The sequence below is a fragment of the Panthera pardus genome, unplaced genomic scaffold, assembly GCF_024362965.1.
Source record: "Panthera pardus isolate Hobbes unplaced genomic scaffold, ASM2436296v1 HiC_scaffold_2, whole genome shotgun sequence".
NCBI lineage: Eukaryota > Metazoa > Chordata > Mammalia > Carnivora > Felidae > Panthera > Panthera pardus.
Genome location: NW_026526765.1, coordinates 134649024 through 134668985, shown reverse-complemented (window position 1 = coordinate 134668985; position 19962 = coordinate 134649024). Strand labels below are relative to the sequence as shown.

The following is a 19962-nucleotide window of genomic DNA, read 5'->3' as shown; positions in this document are numbered from 1 at the left end:
GGGGGAGGCAAGAAAGCCAGGCTGTCATTAAGACACTGAAATATCATAACATCCCTTATGAAGGTGCCACTCCCAGAAACCATGCATTGGGCTGCTCTTAGGAAGCCACAAGATGATGGAATAGATTACTCTCCTTGAGCCTTATCCATTTCAGAGGTGTAAAACAAAGGAAGGCAATCCTGTTTTCTTCCAGCTTCTGGGAATCTGCACTATCTAAGCATTGCCCTTTAGACTCTTAAAAAAACAAAACCAACTAAGGTGTGATGGCTCCTCCCAGGAGCAGTGATGAGCTCATATGGGCTTAGTAAAGCTCCACCTTTCACCCAGTTTCCTGGGAAGAAACCATAAAGCTTCCTCAATGGAAATGTTCCTTCTTGACCCACAGTATTTGCTGTATCATTTTGTGAGATCTTTGCCTGGAAGAATTAGAAGGGCAGGCCACTGCCTCACAAAAACTACCCCTGGCCAGTTTCATCTAACTCTGCCACAAGGATATCCAACCCAGTAGGAAACTTCTCTGGTCTTTCTCATGCCAGGCTTTGTAAGTCCAGGAATCCCAAGTGAAAGACGCCCCTTCATGTTGCTATTTTTGCTGTCTAGTGTAGCCACAAAGGGCTCTGGACTAGAAATCAGAATGCCTGGCGTCTGGTGCTGATTTGATGAACCTAAGTAGAAGTGAATGGAGCACTTTCCCCCTAGAATCACAGAGACCCTGGATCCTGCCCCCCAGAGGCTTATGGTAGCCTTTCATAATGTTAAAGCAAACCTCACATTAATGCATGTAGTTGCCATGGAAGTCATACCTTACAGGGTATACTGGGAAGGAGCATTTTCATGGGGCGCCTGGGTGGCTCAGTGGGTTAAATGTTAGATTCTTGATTTTGGCTCTGGTCATGATCTCATGGTTCATGAGATGGAACCACACATCAGGCTCTGCGCTGTCAGCACAGAACCTGCTTGAGGTTCTCTCTCTCTCTCTCTCTCTCTCTCTCTCTCTCTCTCTCTCTCTGTCTCTCCTCTTTCTCCCTCTCTGCCCCTCCCCCTCTCAAAAATAAATTAATTAATTAAAAAAATAAATAAATTTTAAGAAGCAACACTTCTTAAAAATGAAAATTAAAAAATAAAAGGAGCCTAAGGGGCACCTGGGTGGCTCGGTGGAGCCATCCAACTCTTGATTTCGGCTCAGGTCATGATCTCCCAATTCATGGATTCAAGCCCCGCGCTGGGCTCTGTGCTGACAGTGTGGAGCCTGCTTGGGATTCTCTCTCTCTCTCTCTCTCTCTCTCTCTCTCTCTCTCTCTGTCTCAAAATAAATAAACTTTAAAAAAAAGTTTTAAAAAGGAGACTCAGTCCTCAGGGCATACAGGGACTGGGAAGCTTCCGTATAGGACAAAGTCCAGCCAGAAATCTTGGAAGATAATCAGTGCTTGCCAGGGATCAGGAAAGACAGAAGGACGGCTTAAGCAGTACAAGTGCACGACTGGGGGGCAATATGACAGAAGGTTAAAAGCCAAGGAGGGAGGTTCCAAATTGCAGAGGGTCTCCTTAATTCATCCTTAGCAGCATCCTCTAGACAGTGGAGAACTGGAAATGTTTTCGATGGAGTAGTGGTGGGGAGATGATATGAGTGTTGTATCATATTTGGGTTTTTCCAAGATCACAGGGTAAGGTGTGAGATGGAGGGAGTGTCTCTCATAGCTCAGATGAAGTAGGGAAATACAGTAGCCCAGGCAGGAGACATTGAGGACCCCGGCAAAGCCAGCAGCACTGGGAAAGGACAGGAGGGGACATGACTGAAAAATATTAAGCAGATAAATTCCACAGGTCTTCATGTCTAAATGGGTTTAGTGGGAAACAGATAGTGTGTGGGAGTAACAGCTCTTAGATTATTATGTAGTCCCTCAGTGCTCTTACTTAGTTTGCTTATTTATGAGATATGGATAATACCTGTCTTACACACTCACCTCGTGAAGTCATCATGAGGCGTGGTATGGTGTCACCCTGTGGGTGTGAATGCTCTTTGAGAACAGCGATGCCAGTTTAAAGTCATCTGGAAAATCCAATACAAATGGGTGGCAAGGGAGAAGGAAGAGGCAGATAACAGATGTTTGGCAAACATTTTCAGCGCAGGTAGAGAAAATGCATATTTGTGGTGGGAGAAAATAAGGACAGGAAGTCAGGCTGTCAGATGTAAGACCTAATAAAATCTATTTAAACTCTTATTTTCTTGAAATAATTTTCATGTATAAATTACACTAATTCTAACTCTTCCATCCTGTGCAAGTTAGTTATCTTTAAAATACTGGGATAAACACTTCTTTTCACCAGCAGTGAGGAGTCACTATAATTATTACCTATTTTGATACATGAAATAACAATTATGTTATATAATTTATATGATACATCATGTTAGTAGCAATATTATATGTGCTATATTATTTATAGCATATGATATATTATATAAATATCAAATATTTCTCTAACACTAATAAGTAAAAAACACGGCGATAGATTCCAGCGGGAAAAAAAAAACAGGTAAGAGACAGTTCACAGCTTTACTTTCATAAGCAGGTCACATGAATACTTTTGAGTCTTACAACTTGAAACAACCAACAATGTACACTTTGTAAATTTTTTTGCCTTTGGGTAGCATGAAATGTTCTTTGCTTAAGTAAGTATCTAGTTTGGAAGTGTTTTGGTTAAACCAAAGCTTCTTATAGAAAACTGTTTTCTCTAATGGCTGGGTATTGCATTTTTTAAAAGTGACAGTACCTTTCTTATCTGGTAGTTGAGTCCTCTTAATTTTCATTGGGGAAAAAAAAAATCCTGATTTTTGGAAATAGAAAGTGTTTAAACAAAGAGAATTTTCATGTGCACTCATGACGTCCAAAGGGTCTGTGCCCATTTTGATCACTGGGGGTGATGTGGCAGGAAGTCTGAAAGCTGACTTTTCTGGAAATTCCTGTACAGCACAGCTCAGTGAACATCCTGAGCTGTCCTCACACACATGCAATTCTGAACCGTGAGAGCAGAGCACAGAAGACAGAGGAAGTAGTTCAAGTGGGGGGGAAACAAAGGAGAGACAGTTTTCCGGAGCGCTCTCTGGTGCTATTTTGGACTCTTGTGGCAACTTTTAACTCCGCTGCGATGCCCACGTATCTGGGTTTTTCAGCTCGCTGGCTTTTGATCTGCCCCTGCGCGCGCGCGCGCGCGCGCGCGCGCACGCACACACACACACACACACACACACACACACACACACACACACCCGCTACATAGAACAGAAAGAGTTCCAGGAAATGAAGGGTGTAAGAGGAAAGAAAGCACTTTAGTCCTCACAGATGACAGCCACTGGGGGCAGAGGCGGTTCGGATCTCCGGTGCTTCCAGTCCAGATGTCTCTTCCAACAGCTGAGGGCCAAAGTAGCCCAGCCTGTCTCCACGGACACAGGTGGGGGTGCGGGGAGGGCCTCGAAACAAAAACACACATTTCTCTCTTCAAGCCAGCATCCAGTGGCTCTGGTTTGTTTTTTTAAACCTTTAAATGTTACTGTGCTATTAATAGGTAAACTATCCCCTTCTGGTTAAGTACGTGTGTTTCTGGCATGATACATTCCCTCTCTTTCCCGATTAAAAGTTACTATCACGTATGGTACCAAGAGAAAGGAAACTTAATTCAGGAGGCATTATTAACATAGAGACAGGTTCTGCCCGAGTACTGGACTAGTGACGACCTGCTTTGGGGATTTGTAGCTTTTCCCCTTTCTCTCCTAACATCTGGCCCTCTTCCTTCTCTTTCCTGGAAGACAAGCTATAAATCCAGGCCCCCTCCCCTTCCTTTCTTCCAGTACCCATCGATCAGAGAACAGACCTTAATTTTCTCAGGAGTATCATTTTAAGAAAGCTCTGCCTCATTTCAGGGCAGGACGCCCTGTTGCTTTCTCATAAACTTGAGTCTCCTCTGCTCAGTGACACCCTCACCCCTTCATCCGGCAGTACCATGCCTCAGCCGCTTGATTTTTATGATTCTACCCACCTCTCAGGTTCGTACACTACAGACTTTCTCTTTGGCATTCGTGGTATACATTTAATTGTTCCTTTTGCTTTGTATTCTGTCATTTTTTTATGACTTGGGCCTGAAACCCTTATCCTTCCAATTTTGTACTACCTTTTGGTCCTCTTTTCCTTTAAAATGAAATTCCTGGGGCGCCTGGCTGGCATAGTCCGGTAAACGTCCGACTCTTGATCTTGGCTCAGGTCATGATCTCACGGTTCGTGAGTTTGAGCCCCACACCAGGCTCTGAGCTGGCAACGCAGAGTCTGCTTGGGATTCTGTCTCTCATTCTCTCTGTCTGTCCCCCTCTTGGGCTCTCTCTCTCTCTCTCTCTCTCTCCCTCTGGAAATAAATAAATAAACTTAAAAGAAATTTTTAAAATGAGGTTCCAAATTCTGTGAAGGAACCCTACTGAATTCTGACACCTCCAAAATGGAGGCATTAACATTTACATTTTGGGTTTTAAGGGGGTTGATATGACAGTGAGTTTGGTTTTTTATGTGTGCTGTCTTCCTTTCAAATGTAAATCTATTGAGACAGAGACAGTCCTTAAATGTTTGTCCTTCCCTTCTTCCTTATCATGTTCAGGATGTGGTAGTTTCAAAAACTAAGCACGTGGCTATTTATCTTTTTTTTAATTATTTAATTTAACTTATTTTTTAATTTACATCTAAGTTAGCATATAGTGCAACAATGATTTCAGGAGTAGATTCCTTAGTGCCCCTTACCCATTTAGCCCATCCCCCCTCCCACAGCCCCTCCAGTAACCCTCTGTTTGTTCTCCATATTTAAGAGTCTCTTCTGGTTTTGTCCCTCTCCCTGTTTTTATATTATTTTTGCTTCCCTTCCCTTATATTCATCTGTTTTGTACCTTATATTCCTCATATGAGTGAAGTCAGGATATTTGTCTTTCTCTGACTAATTTCACTTAGCATAATACCCCCTAGTTCCATCCACGTAGCTGCAAATGGCAAGGTTTCATTCTTTTTTATTTCCGTGTAATACTCCATTGTATAGATATACCACATCTTCTTTATCCATTCATCCGTTGATGGACATTTGGGCTCTTTCCCTATTTTGGCTATTGTTGATAGCGCTGACATAAACATTGGGGTGCATGTGTCACTTCGAAACAGCATCCCTGTATCCCTTGGATAAATAAATACCTAGTAGTGCAATTGCTGGGTTGTAGGGTAGTTCTGTTTTTAATTTTTTGAGGACCCTCCATACTGTTTTCCAGAGTGGCTGCACCAGTTTGCCTTCCCACCAGCAATACAAAGAGATCCTCTTTCTCCGCATCCTCGCCAACATCTGTTGTTGCCTGAGTTGTTGATGTGAGCCATTCTGACAGGTGTGAGGTGGTATCTCATGGTGGTTCTGATTTGTATTTCCCTGATGATGAGTGATGTGGAGCATTTTTTCAGGTGTCGGTTTACAATCTGGATGTCTTCTTTGGAGAAGTGTCTATTCATGTCTTCTGCCCATTTCTTCACTGGATTGTTTTTTGGGTGTTGAGTTTGATAAGTTCTTTATAGATTTTAGATACTAACCCTTTATCTGATAATCATTTGCCAATATCTTCTCCCATTCTGTTGGTTGCCTTTTAGTTTTGCTGATTGTTTCCTTCGCTGTGCAGAAACTTTTTATTTTGATGAGGTCCCAATAGTTCATTTTTGCTTTTGTTTCCCTTGCCTCCAGAGATGTGTTGAGTAAGAAGTTGCTGTGGCCAAGATCAAAGAGGTTTTTGCCTGCTTTCTCCTTGAGGATTTTTATGGCTTCCTGTCTTACATTTAGGCCTTTCATCCATTTTGAATTTATTTTTGTGTATGGTGTAAGAAAGTGGTCCAGGTTCATTTTTCTGCATATCGCTGTCCAGTTTTCCCAGCACCACTTGCTGAAGATACTGTCTTTATTCCACTGGATATTCTTTCCTGCTTTGTCAAAGATTAGTTGGCCATACGTTTGTGGGTCCATTTCTGGTTCTGTATTCTGTTCCACTGATCTCTCTGTTTTTGTTCCACTACCATATTATTGTCTTGATGATTACAGCTTTGTGATACAGCTTGAAGTCTGGGATTAGGATGCCTCCTGTTTTGGTTTTCTTTTTCAGGATTTCTTTGGCTATTCAGGGTCTTTTCTGGTTCCATACAAATTTTAGGATTGTTTGTTCTAGCTCTGTGAAGAATGCTGGTGTTATTTTGATAGGTATTGCATTGAATATGTAGATTGCTATGGGTAGTATTAACATGTTAACAATATTTCTTCGTCCTATCCAGGAACATGGAATCTTTTTCCATTTTTTGTGTGTGTCTCCTTCAATTTCTTTCATAAGATTTCTATAGTTTTCAGTGTATAGATTTTTCACTTCTTTGGTTAGATTTATCCCTAGTTATTTTATGGGTTTTGGTGCAATTGTAAATGGGATCGATTCCTTGATTTCTCTTTCTGTTGCTTCATTATTGGTGTACAGGAATGCAACCGATTTCCGTGCATTGATTTTATATCTGCCACTTTGCTGAATTCATAGATCAATTCTAGCAGTTTTTTGGTGGAATCTTTTGGGTTTTCCATATAGAGTATCATGTCATCTGCAAAGAGTGAAAGTTTGACCTCTTCCTGGCCGATTTGGATGCCTTTTATTTCTTTGTGTTGTCTGATTGCTGAGACTAAGACTTCCAATACTATGTTGAATAACATTGGCCAGAGTGGACATCGTTGTCTTGTTCCTGACCTTAGGGGGGAAGGTCTCAGTTTTTCTCCATTGCGGATAATATTAATGGTGGGTCTTTCATATATGGCTTTTATGATCTCAAGGTATGCTCCTTCTATCCCTACTTTCTTGAGGGTTTTTAACAAGAAAGGATGCTGTATTTTGTCATATGCTTTCTCTGCATCTATTTAGAGGATCATGTGGTTCTTGTCCTTTATTTTATTGATGTGATGAATCACATTGATTGTTTTGTGGATATTGAAACAGCTGTGGCTATTTACCTTGGATACAAGATCTCTTTTGGTTTAGAGGTGTTTAAAAATCATGGCCCTCTGCAAAGCTCATTGAAAGAACTTCTTAATTATCCTTAAATTCTAGCATTCCTACTCTGGACGATAGGCACATTTATGAACTGGAACAGTTACACGTCCAGCTCATGTAAACAGCCTTGCTTTGATCATTCAGAATTGTCTTTAGTTGCATATGGCTATTTTGATTTATCACATGGCATATTCTTTTTCTCTCTTGCCTCCTGTATATGTATTCCTAATGATCCAGCTGCTCTCCAAAATCTAAGTTTTAATTTATAGTTATTTCTAAAGTACCTGAGGTACTTTCTGATCTTAATATTTTTGATATTTTGAATATTTCCCATAATAGCTAAAAATTTGTTAATACTGTACTTTCACTATTGTTTTTCTGGGTTTCATGCCCTATTTTTTTTTATTGTTTATTTTTTTATTTGGGGGTGGGGAGTACAGAGAGAGAGAGAGAATCCCAAGGAGGCTCTGCACTGTCAGGGCTCCATCCCACAAACTGAGATCATGACCTGACCCAAAATCAAAAGTCAGATGCTTAACCAACTGAGCCACCCATTGTACCCTATTCTTTTATATTCTGTCTTTCTGTTTTGGTAAGTTTTTCATTCTGCTTTTAAAAGTTAGCTCTTTCCCCAAACACATCCTTCAGGCCAAAGCTTTAATAAATGTCCTCTAATATATCTTAGGTACATGAAAGGGGCGTATTCTGACACTTAGCAATTGCTGGTGTTTAAGTTTAAAGTCCTTGGCCCTGAGAAAATTATATTTTGTTTAAAGGAGCTGTATGAAACATATTTTTAGAAATTTTGTTAGCACGAAGCAATGCAGCATACAAAATACTGTTTACATGCTGAGGGTGTAAATAATAAAAGCGAACTACCAACAGCATCAATCTGCCTTTCCTGGAAATTGGAAAAGTCAATCGCTGCCTCCTTGATATATTCTCTTGTCATTTTCTTTTGTTGTTTTCCATTTGTGCTTGGCCTCAAAATACCACTACAGAGGGGTGCCTGGGTGGCTCAGTCAGGTAAGCGTACGACTTCATCTCAGGTCATGATCTCGTGGTTCATGGGTTCGAACCCCTCATCGGGCTCTGTGCTGACTGCTCAAAGCCTGGAGCCTACTTCAGATTCCGTGTCCCTTGCTCTCTGCCCCTCCCCCACTCACGCTCTGTCTCTCTCTCTCTCTCTCTCTCTCTCTCTCAAAATAAATAAACATTTAAAAAAAATTTTTTAAATACCACTACTGATAAGTTACTTATTTGATTATGATTCTGCTCGCAATCATGGTTTCTTCCAACAATGAAGACAGTCTGTTTGAGGTGCCATAGGGTTTAAATTATCACTCACCTAACTAATGATCATTTACACACAATGCTGGTTCAGTGAAAGGGAGAGTGAAAAGACCACCTTTTTCTCCCCTCTCCCATCTTCCCCATTGCCCTCTTCCAGTACAAGCTGTAAATCACACCTGGGAAGGAGATGACCATGTAGGTTGAGAGAGAACGTAAGCCCAAGCCCTTTTTAAAATGCTGATTGTCGTCCTGTACTGCAAATATACTCAAAGTTGTGCGGTCAGCAAGTATTAATCACACAGTTTCTTATATCCAGACATCGGAAGGGAACAGGTGGAGGCCAGTATCAGAAAGGTATGTGATTCGACATGCCCTGGACATGGAACCGGGCGGTGGGGAGGTTGTGGGGAGCTGGGAAAGAGCACAGAGAATACTCAGGTGCACAGACGGAGGGCAGAACATGATACAACCAAGGCCACAGGGAGAAGACCAACATGGCTGAAACAGACAACTCTTTCTGAAAAGTGAAGGAAGATGGCACAACTCTGGCAGGTTTTGGCTCATATCCAGATGCCGCAGTCTGATGCCCAATAGAAAGCCGCTGTTGGTTCTGGAGCAGTGGCCTAACATAATGGAGGCCGTGTCTCAGGAGGATGAATTGGGCATTGATGTCCCAGGGGACTTGCAGAGGGAGACCCTGGAGATCACTGCTTTGTGTTCAGATGTCGAAGGGAAACGTGTGCAGCTGCAGCTCCCCAGAGCTGGTGACTTCATCCTGAAGCAGTGACAAAAGCCCTTTTGGGCTTTTTTTTTTTTTTTTTTTTTTTTACACATAAGCTAGTTTGAGTTGGGTTTCTGTCCCTTCAGAATCAGAATCGTGACAATTAAATGCTTTTTGGGATTGAGTTGCCTTAAGCATTGAGAGAAGAGCAGGGATTGGGGCACACAGAATCAGAAGATAGAAAGGTAGCAGTGAGTCACGTGATTAGTCACCAGCTAGGTACTTGTCCATTTTAATGCGAATGAGGGGAGCTCTGTGGGACCCATTTAAAGAGGTGTGGGGGCACCTGGGTGGCTCAGTTGGTTAAGCATCCGACTTCGGCTCAGGTCATGATCTAGCAGTCCATGAGTTGGAGCCCCGCATTGGACTCTGTGCTGACAGCTCAGAGCCTGGAGCCTGTTTCAGATTCTGTGTCTCCCTCTCTGTCTGACCCTCCCCCTTTCATGCTCTGTCTCTGTTTCAAAAATAAAGAAACGTTAGAAAAAAAAATTTTTTTTTAATTAAAAAAAAAAAAGGTGTGTTGGAGGGGTGCCTGAGTGGCTCAGTGGGTTAAGTGTCCCAACTTCGGCTCAGGTCATGCTCTCCCAGTTTGTGAGTTCAAGTCCTGCATTAGGCTCTGTGCTGACAGCTCAGAGCCTGGAGCCTGCTTCAGATTCTGTGTCTCCCTCTCTCTCTCTGTACCACCCCCATTCACATGCTGTCTCTCTCTCTCCCAAAAATAAGTAAACATTAAAAAGAGAGAGAGAGAGAGAGAGAGAGAGAGAGAGGTGTTGGGGCCAGTTGGTGGCCTGGGGTAAGCCTTTCTTCCCTGCCTGGTATAGCTGCTGAGTAGGAGCTAGCCCCTTGGCTATGGCAGTGTGCTTGGGACTCAGCACAAGTAGTTTCCAGCCAGCAGAACCTTCCTTCTGCAGTCAGATAGCCTTTTTGCTCTCGTTCTCTTGGGCTCTGATGGTTTCTGAGATACTTTGCTAACGATATGTTAGCCACCTATTGCTGACAATAGACATCTGTTACGTCGAACTGTCACATCTAAATCTATGTTTGCAAAACCCCACTCACCCAACTCCATTCCCTCCTATGGTCCCTGTAGTTTTTGGTGGCAGTTCTATTTTCCCCATCCCCCAGAACCTTGGGATTATCTTGGATGTTGCTCTCCATTGCTTGTTCTCTGCTCCCTTCTGGTATTATCTCTGGATTTGTTCTCCAGTGCAGTCTCTGCTTCTTGCCTTAAACTCATCCTCCTGTCTGCCTCCAGCACCCCCCACCCCACCCCTGGGCCTGGCCACAGATGGAGTATAATCCTCCAGAAGTACGTAGCTCATCAGGTCCTCACGATCGAAGTGTGGGAAACAGTGAGCACTTAATATCCTGTCTGCTTAAAAATTCCTTCTGCTTAAAAATGTTCACTTTATCCCTGCTGCACAACAAATGAAGTCCAAACGCAGCCCGCTCTCATGGGACTCAAACTTGACCACAACATAATTGACTCTTCTTTCTGCTGCCTATACTCCAGAGAAAACCAAACTGCTAGATTTCCTTGTGCATGTGTGACTCAACCTTGTCTGCGTGTTTTTGCTTCTGCCTTTCCTTGTATTTCTGCTGCCCTTTTGGAATCTCTACAAGTCTAAATTATATGTACCCAGCTCAAACGTCCATCCTTCCTTCCCCCAATGACCGTTGCACAAATACAGTGTCTCTTTGGATAGAAAAGTGCCAAAGGTGACCACATTGTGATACTGGAAGGTTTTGATTTTCTCCATCCAACAGGATTGATTGATTGATTGATTGATTGATTTTTACTTACAGGACAAATAGAAATACAATTTACACTTCCGGTTTCTTGTACTGAAATGTATTTCTGACAGCTTTAATATGTGTCTGCTAAATGAGAAAAGACATATTGCTCCCATACACACACACAGTGATCATGCTTATTTCCTCCACAAATCTTCCCTGGTTTTCCTCTTGACAATTGGAAGAGATTTCTGAATTCCCAAGGCACTATCTTTGTGGTAGACATCCCTTATAACCTATATTATGCTTTACTTAGGTGCTAAATTAAAATTCCCTGTAGAGGCTAAGTCCTGGAGAGGGCAGCATCTGGCAGTGTATTTTACACTTAGTAGGAACTCAAACATTGGAGGATAGTGGGGCCCCCCGGGTGGCTTAGTCGGTTAAGCATCTGACTCTTGATTTCGGCTCAGGTCATGATCTCATAGCTGGTGAGTTTGAGTCCTGGGTTGGGCTATGCACTGACAGTGCAGAGCCTGCCTGGGATTCTCTCTCATTCTCTCTGTCTACCCCTCCCCCACTCATGATCGCTCTCACTCTCTCTCTCTGCCTCCTTCCCTCCCTCCCTCTCTCTCAAAATAAATAAAACATTAAAAAATAAAAACACTTGGAAACAAGGACTTGGATAGCAGACCCACCTACTTTTATGATTTATGCTATATTTTACAACTTCTTTATAAGGATATTAACATGTTTTTAAATGTTCACAAAATAATACAGTGCATTAAAATTTATCAAGAACTCAATTCCTGCCTCTCCCGTTCTCCATCTGCCTCTCTGGTAGCTTCTTCTGACAGTACCTGATTTACCTCTTGTGGTTACTTCATTATCTACAAAAATGTTTATATTTTTTCTTACTAACTTTAAACCTTATCTCTTCACTTTCCTGTTTTGATGGAACATAAGTCAACTCAGACTAACTCCCTGCTTCCCTCTACCTACCCCCAATGTTAAGTAGGCATATCCCTCTAAGTCCTATTTTCTCTTTTATCCCTTTATTTTTTTAATGTTTATTTATTTGAGAGAGAGAGAGAGAGAGAGAGAGAGCACGTGCAGTGGAGGGCCAGAGATAGGGAGACACAGAATCTGAAGCAGGCTCCAGCCTCTGAGCTGTCAGTCCAGAGCCCGACACGGGGCTTGAACCCACGAACAGTAAGATCATGATCTGAGCTGAAGGTGGATGCTTAATCGACCGAGCCACCCAGGTGCCCCTTTCTTTTCTCTCTTTCAATAGTATATCAACCTACGTCTGATGAACAGCCAGTGCACAGGTTTTCTCATGAGAGTTTGGGGGTGTGCTTGAAGGGAGGTGAGTGAGGGTGTCAGGAGCATAGGAGAGGTGGACAAGGCAGGTCACCAGGTGCCTTGTAAGCTATTATGGACTTGGACTCAGAATTGAAGAGTCGGGGTTCCTAGGTGGCTCTGCTCTGTCAATTAAGTGTCAGACTCTTGATGTCCGCTCAGGTCATGATCTCACAGTTCGTGAGTTTGAGCGCCATGTTGGGCTCTGCACTGACAATGTGGAACCCCATGGGGATTGTCTCCCCTGCCCCCTCTGCCCCTCCCCTGCTCACTCACTGTCTCTCAAAATAAGTAAACTTACTATGAAAAAAAAAAACAAAGAGAATTAAAGAGTCAAGGAAGGTTTCCCTTGCCCCATAATCTGGTTCATGGGTACCATCTTCTCTCTCAGAAGATATGCATTAGAAGACTATGGGTTTGTGCTTGTTTGGTTGTCTGTCTGAAGTTTTCTTCTGTGCTCTCAAGTCTGTTTCCTAAGGATTTTACTTTGCTGTTGGTACCAGAAAGGTTGTCAACTAAAAGACTGAACATACTTAGGTGCAGGGTACCCAGTATGGAGTGTGGAGCCCCACAGTGCTGTTTGTTTATGTTGGTCTTTTCGTTAAGTCTTCAGGCTTTCTTCAAGGGGCTGGCAGTCCTGTGTTGTCGTCTCCTATTTCAGAAAGAGGGACTAGAGAGCTGTTCTGGGATCTATGGAAGGACATGGGTAGTGGATTGGCGCCTAGCCTGGGGACTACTTGATTCCAAATGGGAGGATGAGAAGGATTCACTGTGGGGCTCCACACTCCATCCTGGGTACCCTGCACCTAAGTATGTTCAGTCTTTTAGTTGACAACCTTTCTGGTATCTCACCTCCATGGCTAAGTATCTGCCAGCTTGATGGTAGGTCTGATGATGGGAGCGGGGGTCCAGAGGAGGCATTTAAAGAACTCTTATTCAGGGGCTCCTGGGTGGCTCAGTCAGTTGAGCATCCGACTCTGGATTCTGGCTCAGGTCACGATCTCAGGGTCATGGGATTGAGCCCCACCTTGGGCTCCATGCTAAGCATGGAGCCTGCTTAAGATTCTCTTTCATTATATGGCCCTTTGTAGCAACATGGATGGAACTGGAGAGTGTGATGCTAAGTGAAATAAGTCATACAGAGAAAGACAGATACCATATGGTTTCACTCTTATGTGGATCCTGAGAAACTTAATAGAAACCCATGGGGGAGGGGAAGGAAAAAAAAAAAAAAAAGAGGTTAGAGTGGGAGAGAGCCAAAGCATAAGAGACTGTTAAAAACTGAGAACAAACTGAGGGTTGATGGGGGGTGGGAGGGAGGGGAGGGTGGGTGATGGGTATTGAGGAGGGTACCTTTTGGGATGAGCACTGGGTGTTGTACGGAAACCAATTTGACAATAAACTTCATATATTGGAAAAAAAAAAAAAAAGATTCTCTTTCACTCTTTCTCTGCCCTTCTCCCCCATTCATGCTGTCTCAAAATAAAATAAAATAGAATAAAATAAAATAGCATAAAATAATAAAATCGCCTTGACACCTTTAATTTAATCTCATGTATTCATCCACTTCTTAGTCCTCCTCCTACAGCACCTCACAGGACTCTGATAGACCAGATCACTGTTCTCTTATCTTCCATTAACGCCCATGTTCTAAGTACAGCTTCCTTACGTTGCTGCACAAGTTAATATTGTACTTTACTTTCCACTTTACATAGTACAGAAATTTGGGGACTTAACGCTTCTGTTGATGGTTTCCCTCCATTATCAGCAGGAGTGTTACATTTTTTAGTTATTTTAAAGGGCTCAGAAAGGAGAGACAAACATTTGTGCTCAATCTCTCCCTCTTGAACTAGAAAGCCTGTCAGGTTTCATTAAAGGTTTCACTGAAACCAAAGAATACTATGTTTTGGGCATTTTTTTCTATCTGCCAGGAAGCCCATCAGGAAAAAAAAAAAAAAAGTTAATTTGTCAAAGATATTTTATTATTATTTGTCAGAGACATTTATTTTCAAATTTTTAATGTTAATTGTTTCTTTTTGACAGAGAGACAGACAGAGCACAAGACAGGGAGGGGCAGAGAGAGACAGAGAGGGAGACACAGAATCCAAAGCAGACTCCAGGCTCTGAGCTGTCAGCACAGAGCCCTATGCGAGGCTCGAACTCACAAACCGTGAGATCATGTCCTGAGCCGAAGTCGGACGCTTAACCAACTGAGCCACCCAGATACCCCGTTATTTATTTTGACAGAGAGAGGGGGAGAGAGAGAGAGAGAGAGAGAAAGGGAGAGAGAGAGAGAGAGAGAGAGAGAGAGAGAGAGAATCCTAAGTAGGCTTGTGCTGACAGCACAGAGCCCGATGTGGGGCTCACTCTCACAAACCATGGGATCACCACCAGATCTGAAATCAAGAGTCTGATGCCTAACCGACTGAGCCACCCAGGCGCCCCAACATTTTATTTTAATGTTATGCCAACCCCTAATATCCACTGAACTTCTAATTGTTTAACATCATTTATTCAAAAAGTCAATTCTAGAATATTGCAAGCATTGGTTATGTAGTTGTGATAAGACTGTGTCTCCTAAATGTTTCAATCAATTGACCATTAGAAAAATTGGCAAAATGTACATGTAAGCAGCTAATTCACAATACAGGAAATTTAAAAATATATGAGAACATACTCAACCTTACTCATAAGAAGAGAACAGTAAATCAAAATGATAATGGGATTTTTCTTTACCTCTCACATTTGCAAAGATCAAAAATTTAAAACGAGTCATTAAATTACTATTGTTATCCTGTGTACCAGGCACTCAGAAATTTTTTTTTTTTTAGTTTCACACTTTACTAGTAAGAATGTATAAACACTGTTTTACATGGTGGGTGTGGCTTACAAAACCTCTACTGAGGGCAATTTGGCAACAACTATAAATGTTTTAAATTGTGTTTGTTTTGACACAGGTGATCCATTTCCAGGAAATTATCCTATGGATATATTCACACACATAATAAACATACAAGGATATTTGTTGCGGTGTTATTTTTATTTGTCATTAGACTGAAATCCACCTAAATGCCCATCAATAAGGAACTGATTAAATTATAATTCATCCTTTACAGTGGAACTCATGCAGTCATTAAAAAGAATGAGGAAGCCCTGTATATTCTGATAGGGAAAGAGCACCTTTATAAACAAAAAAAAAAAAAAAAAGAAGAAGAAGAAAAGGAAACTATATGATAACATGGTATCATTTGTGCTTTAAAAATACACACTCAGATGTGCCCAGCCTCTTCCTGGAAAGACACACAGTTGCCAGGAACAGTAGTGGGTGCCTCTTTGGAGAAAAACAGGGCCACCGTGAAATAGGGATAGAAAGGAGATTTGGTTTTTGATTTGTAACTTTTTTTTTTTTAAGTTTATTTTTGAGAGAGCACAAGTAGGGGAGGGGCAGAGAGAGAAGAGGAAACAGGATCCAAAGCAGATTCCATGCTGGCACCAGTAAGCCCAGCGTGGGGCTTGAGCTCAAGAACAGTGAGATCCTTGTGGTTTGTGAGTTCAAGCCCCACGTTGGGCTCTGTGCTGACAGCTCAGAGCCTGGAGCCTGCTTTGAATTCTGTGTCCCCCTCTCTCTCTACCCCACCCCTGCTTGTGCTCTCTCTGTCTTTCAAAAATTAATAAACATTAAAAAAAAAAAAGTAAATAAAAAAGAACAGTGAGATCATGACCTGAAATTGAAGTCAGAAGCTCAACCAACTAAGCCACCCAGGTGCCCCATTTTTGTAAGTTTTTTTTTTTTAATTGAAGTCTAGTTGATACACAATGTGACAGAGTTGCAGGTGTACAACATAGTGATTCCACAGGTCTATACCTTATGCTGTGATCACCATGAGTGCAGTTATAGTACAGTATTAAATACCATCCAACTGTATTCCCTGTGCTCTACCCTTCATCCCCGACTTACTCATTCCATAACGGGAAGCCAGAATGTCCCCTTCACCCGTTTTCCCCATCCTCCTACTCCTACCCCTACCCCTGTGGCAGCTGTCACTTAGTTCTCTGTATGTATGGGTCTCTTTCTGCTTTTAGATTGTATTTATTCATTTGTTTTTTAGACTCCCACTATAAATGAAATCGTAAGATACTTGTCTTTGTCAGTCTGACTTCTTTCACTTAGCACAATACCCTCTGGGTCTATCCATGTTGTGACAAATAGCAAGGTCTCATTCTTTTTAATGGCTGTGTGATATTCCATTGTGTCTCTATACTGGATCTTCTTTATTCATCAATAGATGCTTGGGCTGCTTCCACAGCTTGGCTATTGTAAACAATGCTGCAGTAAACATAGGGGTGCATATATTTTCTCAAATCAGTATGTTTGTTTTCTTTGGGCAAATACCCAGAAGTGGGATTGTTGCGTTGTATGGTATTTCTATTTTTAATTTTTTGAGGAACTTCCATATTGTTTTCCACACTGGCTGCCCCAAGTGACATTCACACCAACAGTGCACAAGGGTTCCATTTTCTTCACACCCTCACCAGCCCTTGTTAGTTCTTGTCTTTTTTAAGTCTGGCCATTCTGACAGGTGTGAGGTGATATCTCACCGTGGTTTTGATTTTCGTTTCCCTGATGACTGGCGAAGATTAGACACATCTTTTCATGTGTCTTTTGGCCTTATGGATAGCTTCTTTGGAAAAATGTCTATTCGGGTCCTCTGCCCATTTTCTTAGATTATTTATTTTTTGGTGTTGAGTTGTATAAGTTTTTTATGTATTTTGAATACTAACCGCTTACCAGATAAATCATTTGCAAATAGCTTCTTGCATTCAGTAGGTTGACTTTTTATTTTGTTGATGGTTCCCTTCACTGTATACAGGCTTTTTATTTTGGTGTGGTCCCAATAGTTTATTTTTGCTTTTGTTTCCTTTGCCCAAGAAGACATATCTAGAAAAATGTTGCTAAGGTTAATGTCAAAGAGATTACTCACTCTGTTTTCTTCTAGGAGTGTTATGGTTTCAGGTCTCACACATGAGTTTATTTTTGTGTATGGTATAAGAAAGTGTTCCAGTTTCATTATTTTACATGTAGCTGTCCATTGTTCCCAGCACCATTTATTGAAGAGACTATATTTTCCCTATTGTGCATTTTTGTTTCCTTTGTCATAGATTAATTGACCATATAAGTGTGGGTGTATTTCTGGGCTCTCTATTCTGTCCCATTGATCTATGTGTCTGTTTTTGTGCCGGTACCATACCGTTTTGATTACTATAGCTTTGTGTAGTATATCCTGAAATCTGGGATAGTGATGTCTCCAGGTTTGCTCTTCTTTGTCAAGATTGCTTTGGGTATTTGGGGTCTTTTGTGGCTCCAAACAAATTTTAGGATTATTTGTTCTAGTTCTGTGAAAAATGCTGTTGGTATTTTGGTAGGGATTGCACTGACTGTGTAGATGGCTTTGGATAGGATAGACGTTTTAACCATATTCTTTCAATCCATGAACACGGGCTGTCTTTTCACTTGTGTCCTCTTCTCTTTCTTTCGTCAATGTTTTACAGTTTTCAGAGCTCCATTTGTGACTTTTGAATTATGCCTTCTGCTTCTAATACTCAGAAATGAATATGTAGTTAGATAAATAAAATGTAAAGCTTCTAGACCAAGACAGACTGTATCTAAATTACAAATGAAACTCTTTTTCCTGACTTACAAAAATCTAGTTGGGGAGATTTAGCATTTACTTTGTAATTGGAGACGCTGAGGGGTCTTAGAGGGGCCTTAGAGGGGCCCTGGTCTCCATCACCAACTCCTGCACCTTTGCACCCCATTCTGTTCCCTTATGGTTCCTGTGAAGTCCCAGTTTGTACTGTGGCTGCTGCCCACCCACCCCCAGAGCCCTCCTCTGTCCTTATAGCCCATCTTTTGCTTCTCACAAATTGCCACCCTTGCCTGCCAGCCAGTCTTGAAGCCACTAAGCAAGCAGAACACCCAAATCAAGGGTTTGGTGCCCCAGGCCTTGGCTTGCCCAGGTGCACATGAGTGTTCAGTACAGCATTTCAGCACAACACTGTACTGTGACAGACCTGGCCTTCATCACAACAGTCCCATTTCCAGGATTTTATCTCATGGAGACTGTCTGGGGAAACATAGCCTATCCTCAGGTCACTTCCAAACTTTGTTGGTCAAGACTGTGGTTTCAGGATATGATGATCAGGGATTTTTTGTTTAAGTGACAATGGATATAAACCTACCCTCACCCACACTACCATAAGGGAGTTTATGACATTTTTTATGCCTTCGCTTAGACCGATTTAACTGGAAGGTAAACACAGGAATTCACCACTGGAATTGGGAAGGTACACAGCTACCTGGACTAAACCACAGGGAGGCACCAGTTCTCATTTACCTGGAGACACAGCCCATTCACTCACATGAGATGCAACTGAATCCTCATTCTGCCCAGTAGCTGCTTGGACAGCTTGTAACTTTTGAATTATGCCTTCTGCTTGGGACTTGCTTGGGATGATGGCTAAATTCAACTCATTCCCAGCATGAGGGACAAAAGGCCTGGGAGATGAATGTGACAGGAGAAAGGAGAGTGGAGTTTACCTTAAACTCAAAGAGACTCTTTCCAGGACGAATGGGACTTGGCTTCGTGTAAGAATTCTGATTCTGAAAAATGGTGAAAGGTTGATCATCTTATCATCAGATTAATGAGGTCTGGGAATTGACACATAATGTACTGTCGATAGGGATTGTCCAACCCGTGTTTTTATTTGTAGATTGCATAACAGTGTGGGGCAGTGTCTCTTCCTGAAAATAGCACTTCCTAGCTGGTGATAAGAACGCATTCTCCTAAACAGTACTATCCGGCTTGGTTAGCATGAGCATGACTCTGTCTCACTGCTCTGGAATCCCTGCTGTAAGCTTTCAGGGCCTATAAGTGGCCCTTCAATTGGGTTGGAGATGGGAGAAGAAATAACTTGCCAAGGCAGAGTACAGATTGATCCTCTGTCCCCAGCATCTGCTGCTGCTTCTAAGCATCCTTAAAACCACCAGCCACTTGTTTGTTCAGCTGCCCAGCCCTGAGCATCCTGCCCTGCCATCGGGAACCCTTCTGATAAGCATTTGTTGAAAGAGGAAGGTTGGAACATGCCACTGCTGGGGCGTCCACTAGGGCCGCCTCCAATGATCGCTGAGAAGTTCCAGCAAGTACGTCTTGCAAGTACCCAACGCCAGCAGCAATTATTTGGCGGAAAACAGCCTTTGCCATCACTGCAGTTAAGGGTGTGGGGCAAAGATCAGCTCATGGCGTGTTGGGGAGAGCAGACCTCACCCTCACCAGTAGGGCAGGAGAGCTCACTGAGGACGACATGGACCGTGTGTGTACCATGATGCGGAATCCATGCCAGTATAAGCTCCCAGACTGGTTCTGCAACAGACGAAAGGACGTCAAGGATGGAAAAAATACAACCAGGTCCTGGCCAATGGTACAAACACCAAACTACGCAAAGGCCTGGAGCGACTGGCAAAGATTCAGGCCCAAAGAAGGTGGCACCCCTTCTGGGGACTTCGTGTCTGAGGCCAGCATTCAAAGACCACAGGCTGCTGTGGCCATACTGTGGGTGGGTCCAAGGAATCTTTAGGCCTTGTCTGTGAATAAATAGTTTATACATGGAAGGAAGGAAGGAAGGAAGGAAGAGGGAAGGAGAAAGAAAAAGA

The 19962-nt window shown here is 42.4% G+C and overlaps 1 protein-coding gene and 1 pseudogene across 3 annotated transcripts in view; both read left to right on the top strand.

Moving 5' to 3' along the window:
- Nucleotides 1–19962, top strand: part of GRAMD2B (GRAM domain containing 2B) — a 139257-nt gene that overhangs the window by 88170 nt on the left and 31125 nt on the right. The window lies entirely within an intron of this gene.
- Nucleotides 9009–19910, top strand: LOC109250809 (40S ribosomal protein S18-like; annotated as a pseudogene).